Genomic DNA, 8,806 nt, shown 5'->3' on the forward strand with positions numbered 1-8,806 from the left:
CGGCTGCCGCGCGCCATCGCCGCCTCCCACGTGCTGCGGCGCCGGCCGGCGTCGTCTCGCCGCTCGTCACGCGCCATCGAGGATGATGCTCCCGAGCGCTGCCGGCCAGCGGGCGCCACCGTCAGGTTTATGGTGTGGCGCGGGCTGGGTTGGAGCTGGGTCAGGTCACGGTGTAGGTCAGGTCAGAGACGAGGCCCAGTCAGGGTCAGGTGAGGTAGGGGCGGCAGAGGTCACGGTCGGGTCAGCTCAGGGTCAACCGGGGCTAAAATCAGTTCCGGTCACGGGGTCATGACAGGTCCACGGTCCGGGAGCGCCCAGGCTGGCGCAGGTCAGGTTGGACCGGCATGTGCGGAGAACGCCAGGCTCAGGGCCATCCCAGCCACCGATCCCCTTGACTATGACCTTGTTCGGACCCGACCCACAGCGGGACGATACTGGCACGAGGAATGAGGAGGCGGCACAGCACAGGGGGCTGGGGGCCAAGGGTCACGTCCAGCCGCCTATCCGTAACGGCAAAGAACATCGCGAACTATAGCCGGCCACAAAAAGCAGTATTTTCCTGTTAATTCCTGTAAACTTAAAAAACGCCACTCCAGGGATCACGTGCTTTTAAAGCTGCCAAATTCTAATAGTTTTCCATGTGACCTAGTCAGCTATTGTAAACACGGGGTTGGCGCACATAATAAACACGTCCATATTAAACACAGAAGCGGCATTGCATGTTAACTGTTAGACGTGAGTGCTGAAGACATCAGTAAAGGGGAGCAGAACCAAAACGAGTCAGAGTGCCATGAAATAAACGTCAGTCGATTTTGCGCAGCATGTGTACGTCAACAGTTTTTGGAGGAGCCTTGTCTTTCTTGATCATAGGTGTGTAACTGCATCCCTGATATTGCGGGGAGCAAACCAAGACTGGAAGGGTTCAAACGGGAATATAGAGGGAAACGCGGCCCTAACATGGCATTTCAAGTTTCAGTGAGTTCCAGAAGTACGGCTTCCTGAACATAAAGGGTACCCCTAACATAGAACAGGGGATTCCTAGGTCGTAGCCGGGGCCTCCCGACCCAGCGAAGAGGCTTCCTTGGCATAGCGTAGAACCTTCTAATCTAGAGTATGGTGCGCTTTATACACAAGGTGGCCTTATGGTCCAGACAAACGGTATCGCGGTTGTAAGAAATGATCTAAGTTCGATTTATTATTATCTGGCTCAGTTAAAGGGGCCTCCTTGAACCTCCTTTTGATTACCCACGGGACGCTACCTACCTTTGGTTGGGGAAAAGGGGTCTCCTAAAAATTTTTGAGGGGCCACAAAATACTATTGCCCCCTGCCAGCAAGTAAGTGGGGGGGGGGGGGGCAACTGCCCCCTCTACTCCCCCATTGCGTCGCCCCTGATAGCAGCGCTGTTTGGATACGGTAACCTTCCAGCCTTGGTATCCCATTTTGATACGGGCAGGAGCAGTGTTTAATGTTTTTTAAAAACCTTGCTGGCGTTCTCATTTCAAAAGCAGCGCGACCTTCGGCCCAAGGAAACCCATGTCATCTTCAGAGAGGGGGGGGGGGGCGGAAGCAGCATCCACAAATCCCCCTGGCTACACCACTGCCGGTCGCATACGTAATGTGATCAACGCCTAGGTATTAGGAAGTACACAACTACAGGGCTGGGCAGGGTTGGGCTGGGGCTGGGCTGGGCTGGGCTGGGCTGGGCTGGGCTGGGCTGGGCTAGGCAGGCTAGGCTAGGCTAGGCTAGGGCTAGGCTAGGGCTTAGGGCTAGGGCTAGGGCTAGGCTAGGGCTAGGGCTAGGGCTAGGGCTGCGACTAGGGCTAGAGCCAGGGCTGCGGCTAGGGCTAGGGTTAGGAATAGGCTAGGTCTAGGGCTGCGGCTAGGGCTGAGTCTATGGCTAGGCCTGGGGCTGGGGCTGGGGCTGGGTTTGGGGTAGGGCAGGACAGTGCAATTGCATCGCAGGGCATGAAATGACCCGGGGGAGCGGGCGGTGGGAGAATGGAGCAGAAAACATTAACCACCGCACCTCTGGACAACATCTAATATGGCAGCAAGCACATACTGCACCCGATGGTAAACATAAAGAACGGAGGATGGGAGGACGGGGGCATTGGGGGTCAGCCCCCCCCCCCTTCCCAATTCCAGCTCCAGCTCCCGAAATCTGAGAGGTGAGCTAGAGCCACGGATACATTCATCTCTCGCTTATTTAGAGCGTAGGTGTGGTCATTTCTCACTGGTCAGCCCACCCTACCCAACTCGTGTTGCTAAACGACATCCCTGCCCATTGCGGGCTTGCTTTTCACGAGTCATTTAGGAGTCGCCACGTGCGGCGTCTCCGCGCCACGTGCTGTGTCTCTGCGCCTGCTGTGTGTCTACTCTCGTCATTACTCATTACGATCAGTGCGAAGGCCGTGATAGGCCGGAATGAACACTTTTGTGTTCATTCCGGCCCTCCATTCCGGTGAACACTTAAACTCCGACTCGGTGTGCGGGTCCGGTGGTGGCAACCTGACCAGAGCCGTGCACTTATACGGACTTATGACCATGTCCATACCAATGACCATACACATAGTATGACCATGTAGTATGAACCATTCGCTCACCTTGCCAAGCATAGTTGCTTCTCGAGCTTGGGGTTGACAAGACCTATACCACTACGAGGCAACCCCGTCGCGCAGCCGCTGCGGCGTATGCTGTCTGCTTATATTTCGCGGGTCTAGCAGTTCACCGCTCCGCGAAAACTGTAGTTTGGTAGCTTTGTAACAGATTTTCTCCACGGGTGGGCATTTTTATCTACAGGAATATATTCGCTATCTGGACAGTTCGGGCTTTGGAACACCGGCGTGGACAGTCCAACCTCAAACTGAGTCAAGTTGCATCCTTTCTCTAAATCACATGGCGGGGCCACGTCTGGCCATGCCACTTATTCCGAAACACATTAATAAATTTCTTTCGACATACATAGCCGGACTATGTCTGGCCATGACACTACGTCGGGACACATACCGTTGAATCCAACTGTCTCGATAAAAAGCTTTCTCTCTTAGTGGCGCTGGGACGGCTCATCTGGATTGAGAGGGAAAAGGTTTTCGGTCACGAGGGTCATCACATACATCACTGCTTGCGTACACAAAAGCACTGGTTTCACATTTACTTTGCATCTAAGAAACCTCATTTCGGCACACGCACAACTTACCAAACAGTCGTGTCACAAAGGATATTGATGAGATTAATTACAATTGAAAGATAATTAATTTGTATTATTACGATAGCGATTTTCTTTCAACTAATGCAAAAAGGCAAGAAAGTGGAACACAACAAAAGAGGCATAAGGAACAGATAGAGTAGCAAACACGTAAAAACGCAAAAGGCTGAAGAAAATGAGCGTCCCACACGCGGACATTGTGTACGTATATCCCTCCCTAACGGAGGTACGTTAGTATACCGTGAAAAGTTGAGCAAGGGCTGCGCAGCACGTTCTCCGGGCCGATACCAAGCAGACGGGTATAACACCTAGGACCAATGTCATGGTGATGTACTAGCGACGCAGAAATGTTGCTTAAGCATGCGATTGACTTGCTCACCACCTCAGCAGTTGGATACTCACATCAGCATGAAAGGACAGGCACACACAATGAACTGACAGGAACGCAGCAACGTCAGCCGAAGAACCCTCGCGAAAAAGCGACAGGCCTCCCAATGATACAGGACAAACAGCCTCCTCCCAGATTTGTGAAGCAAGTGCCGTGGCTGCACCAAAAAATAATTCCCAACGAAGCGGATCCACCCACACCACTCCCAAGTGAAACCTCCCGTGAATCTTAAGCTGGGTCAATGAGGCAAAATTTTTTTCTAGAAATAAAGTGCCCGTTTACGTGCGTTTTTCATCGCGGATCCATCCGACCAGGGGATCAGACAGTACCAATAACCTTATTCCTCGAAGGAAAACCAGGAGAATAGACATATAGCCGCGTTTCTCGGCACAACAGGTTATTACTACCGTCTCATTTATGTGCACGTTCCCTGCAAATGCACTGAACAACTTACGATAATGGGATCGATCAATATGTACGAACGGGATTGATGTGTACATGGGATCGATAATGTACGAACGGTCAGCTGCGGCCAACAATTGTAACCAACCCGACCGCGCCCGAGTGCTATACGTTCAGAATTTTTAAGCCGAGCTGTCGACCTTTAAGACACCATAATTAGTGAATTCATTTAATCAGTGCCTCTTGATACCTTATGGGAGGTTGATAAGTCAGCATGGGAAATATGAATTCATAATGCTGAAAAGAGGAGCTAAAGGCCTTTCTTACTTATACTAACGGCGTGAATATTCTGTGTTCTACGAATTCTAGAGGGCCAGGTTTGTAACCCTGGACGCCGTCCACAAGCGTTTTCCGATCCTCACCCGTTTAGCTCCACACAAATGCACATTCCATAACGTTACAAGGCCTTACAGCACAGCAAGGTCGACAGCACTTCTGAAAGCGGGCCGCGCTTAAACCTTCGCATCAGTTCCGCAACTGATCAGTTAAGCAGCAAAACACCTGATAAAGCCATAAATATACCAGGGGTCGTCAAGTGGGTTACGTTGCATTTAGAGGCGCGAGGGGGAGGAGCAAAGCTGAGGCAGAGCAGTGAGGAGGAGAGAGGCTGGACAGCGAACATTGCCTCGGGCGTGAGTACAGACCGGGCAAAGATCTTCTTTTTTAATTCCAAACCTCAAAACCAAATGCCTTCTTTTCGTCTTACGCTACAACACGCGCGTGATTAGTTTCGCATTTTTAGCTTCATACGGACCATATGGACGTCCTCTTCACACAGCGTAGCTTGGGGAGGGGTTTTGCTATGCGCGGCCATAGAGTAACCAGGAGAGACTGGCAAAGGTCATCAAAGCTAAAATGCGCAACATTACCTGCGGACAGCCATCAATCAAGTAACGTAGCAAACGCATTCGCACTTGTACGGTGAATTAACTGTTCTATTTGTTCGTGCGTCGTACCAAGCAATTTGCCATTTGAACCATTACTCGAATCTATGCTATAATCGTTCCTAAATAAATAACTCTGACGAGAAGATCTATCGCTGCAGCATTTAAATCTCATGGCCACGACGTTGGCCACAACACCACGGGAGCGGCGCACATACTGGGACCGCCTGTCGGTGGACATCATGTGCGGACGGCTGTCAGTCGGCAGGCGAGCGCCGCCGCTCAGCTCCCCGCCGCGGCAGGGCCGAGCGCCGCGCGCCTCTGGCCGCCGGCGCGTCCCACCTTGGCACCGCTGGCTGCCGGCGCGTCCCACCTTGGCGCCGCTAGCCACCGGCGAAAGAACGCCAGCCGACTCGCGCGCTTGCTGCAGCTCTTCACTCAGCTGACGGCTGATGTCCACCCCGGCGTCTCCTCCTCCTCGTCGTCCTCAATCCTCCTCCTCCTCCTCGTCCGACTCGCACTCCTGGCTGTCCTCGTCGCCCCGGTAGTCCTCCCGACTCAGGTCCTCCTGGCCGGTGTCCTCGGTCCTCGTTGTTCGGTGTCAGCCAGGCTGCCGGTGGCCGCGTCCTCCTCGGCCGTCAGGCTCTGCATCGTCTGTCGGCCGCCACCGCCCGGTCTCTGGCCAACCTGTCCCGGCACGCTACGCCCGCCCGTCCCACCGGCAGCCGGCACCCGGCACAGCGGGGGTTAAGGGTGACGATCGTGAGACGCGGCCGGCGAGCAGGGGATGAGAGACAGGCGGTAGCGAAGGCAACACGGCTCCCCGCTTCCCTGCCAGGATCGGGACATGGCGAGGAACAATGCGGGATGCATTTGAATTCACAAATATTTGACTTGTGGGCCACAGATTATCAGGACGGACAAAGGGTGATCATAATGACAGGGCAGTTTCCTTCCCTCTGTGCAGAGATAAACTCTCACGAAGTCTGCCACCAACTAAGCAGAGTTCGCGGGCAGACCGAGCTTTCCACGGGCGTCCGTCCGGCGGCGGACGCGGGCCTGGGCGGCAGGCGAGCCGACCGACCTCCTCCTGTGTCGTCTGCTCGCTCGTCTCCTGCTCATCCTGCTCGTCCTCGTGCTCGTCCCCGTAGTAGCGTCCGCCGGCGGCGGGCGGCTCGTCCGTCATCTGGGGACGCGTCTCGCCTCAGGACCGCCTCCAGCACCGCCTCCCGTCCGCCGCGGCGCCGGACCGGCCGGGCGGCCGCCGCGCCGGCAGACGTTGCGCCCCGACCCCGTCCCACGCTGGGCGGCTGTCTACGGTCGAGGAAGCGATTACCACCACCGGTGTGAACTGACAATGAAGCCGGTGCCTGACGCCACACGTGCAACAGGGTGGAGCTTTGCTTCCCACCTGGTAAACAGCTGCAACCGACATGCGAAAGCCATCCCGCCGTCACCATGACGTTCGGACAGCCCGGTAAGACAGTCACACCAGCACCCGAAGCCGACGCTATGCACACACGGATACCCAGCGCGAACTGCCACTTATCCTACCTTCATCGTGCAGTGATGTACGGCCGCCGCCACCACCACTACCACCACCACAGAGCCCGTGACTCATACCTACCCCAGCCAGAACCAACAGCCATTGCCATAGCTTCCCAACAGGCGCCGACGTACCTCCGTGCCCTCGTCGTCGTCCTCCAGTTCACCCTCGTCCTCGTACTCGTCCTCATACTCGTACTCGTCCTCGCCCTCGCCGCCGTCCTCGTAGTGGTGGTAGTGGTGGTGGTCGATGCTGCCGGTGACGCGGACGCCGCCACCGCTGGCGCTGGGCCGCGCCGCCACCAGGCTGGGCCGCGCGGCTGAGGCGCGCCCCAGGTTGGCGAACTCGCCACCAGGGCCAGACGGCGCGCGCAGCGGCGAGCCGACGGCCCCCGACGACTCCGACTCGGCCACTGCGGGGATCACACGCCTGTCGACACCGGTCGTCCCAGTGCCGGCAGAGAACAGGCCTCTGCGCTCGGAAATCTGGAGCTACGCGTGCCGCGATCCGTCGTTAATGGGGCTTTCAGACGCACTCAGCTGCTGAGGCTACATGACGTTGCCTGCCTCTTACCCTGGCGGGAAGGGCGGACAACGCAGGGTATCGAACCCCGTACCTCTGGCTGCTCAGACGCGCGGTGGTTAACGCAGACGCGTTAATCACTACGCTATCGCCACCCCGATCCCGCTCCGTAACGCGTCATCTAAGTCAATGGGCCTGAGAGGTTACAGTGTACGTTAACTACGTGCAGCAACTCTACGTGCAGTAGGGAAGGCAACGAGCTATCACATAGTTTGTAAAAGATAAAACAACAGCACACAATCCGCAGTTCAGGCGCGTGCCTCGATTACGGATTCTGCCCCATAAGTGGCAACCAAACCACAAATACAGAACACCTTTACAACGCAACAACGTCCCAAACCCGAAAATGATTGGAATCCACGACCAAAAGAGCCCCCGTCGCAGCTCAAGCCTCCAGTCGAGCAGCAGATAGCCTCTCGCTGGCCGGTCGCCAGCCGGCTGCACTTACTGTCCGCGCCGACGTCCCCAGAACGGGAGGCCTTGGCGCTGGCGTGGCTGGAGCCGGCGCGCACGGCGCCCGAGCCGCTGCTGCCGGCGGCGCCGGCGGCGCCCCACCCGCCCGCTGGAGGAGCGCGCGGCGGCGGCCGGGCCCGACTCGCTACTGGGCAGCAGGGACGCCTCAGCCTCGGCGCCGGCCGAGGTGGCCGAGCTGGCCGGCATCGGGACCGGAGCCGCTCGACGTCTGCTTCAAGGAGGCCGCGCCAGCCGAGCCGACCTTGCCCACTCCCGAGCCGCTGGAGGGCACCCTGCCCACTCCCGAGCCGCTGGGAGGGCACCCTGCCCACCCCAGAGCCGCTGGAGGGCACCCTGCCCAACTCCCGAGCCGCTGGAAGGTACCTTGCCCACTCCAGAGCCGCTGGAGGGCACCCTGCCCACCCCCGAGCCACTGGAGGGCACCCTGCCCACTCCAGAGCCGCTGGAAGGTACCCTGCCCACTCCAGAGCGCTGGAGGGCACCCTGCCCACTCCCGAGCCGCTGGAGGGGAACCCTGCCCACCCCTGAGCCGCTGGAGGGCACCCTGCCCACTCCAGAGCCGCTGGAGGGAACCTTGCCCACTCCCGAGCCGCTGGAGGGGAACCCTGCCCACGCCCGAGCCGCTGGAGGCACCCTGCCCACTCCCGAGCCGCTGAGAAGGCACCCTGTCCACTCCAGAGCCGCTTGAGGGCACCCTGGCCACCCCAGAGCCACTGGAGGGGACCCTCGCTGCTGCTGACCCGCTGGAGGGCACTCTAGCCACCCCTGATCCGCTAGAAGGCACTCTCGCAGCCGAACCGCTGGACGGAACTTTGTCCACTCCGGATCCACCCGAAGGCACTCTGGCGGCTGATCCACTGGAAGGTACTTTAACCGCCCCAGAGCTAACGGATGGCATTCTCTCCACCCCTGATCCACTGGACGGAACTCTTGCAGCCGAACCGCTGGAAGGTACTCTGTCCACTCCCGCGTCACTGGATGGCACTCTTCCCGCTGATCCGCTGGAAGGCACTCTCGCTGCCGATCCACTGGAAGGCACTCTCGCCGCCGATCCACTGGATGGCACTCTTGGCACCGATCCACTGGAAGGCACTCCCGCCGCCGATCCGGAGGAGGGCACCCTCACGACGCCGGAGCTGGCGGCGGCGGGCGCGCCGCCCAGCGAGGCGGCGCTGGAGCGCACGCGCGCCACACCGGCGCCGTCGGACGGGACGGCGCCGGCCGCCGAGGCGCTGGTCGAGGCGCGCACGCCGGCGCCGCTGCC

The 8,806-nt window shown here is 58.2% G+C and overlaps 1 long non-coding RNA gene across 1 annotated transcript; it reads right to left on the reverse strand.

The window, feature by feature from the left end:
• Nucleotides 1-18: 18 nt before the first annotated feature.
• On the reverse strand, nt 19-3,321 carry LOC119094868 (uncharacterized). Its single transcript, XR_005093827.1, has 3 exons — nt 3,198-3,321; nt 3,008-3,067; nt 19-98 (listed from the first exon to the last, which is right to left on the reverse strand). It is a non-coding gene; the product is annotated as an uncharacterized LOC119094868 (long non-coding RNA).
• Between the last annotated feature and the right edge of the window lie 5,485 nt (nt 3,322-8,806).

This window comes from Pollicipes pollicipes, unplaced genomic scaffold (assembly GCF_011947565.3).
Source record: "Pollicipes pollicipes isolate AB1234 unplaced genomic scaffold, Ppol_2.1 Scaffold_4219;HRSCAF=4965_pilon_pilon_pilon, whole genome shotgun sequence".
In the NCBI taxonomy this organism is placed as follows: domain Eukaryota; kingdom Metazoa; phylum Arthropoda; class Thecostraca; order Pollicipedomorpha; family Pollicipedidae; genus Pollicipes; species Pollicipes pollicipes.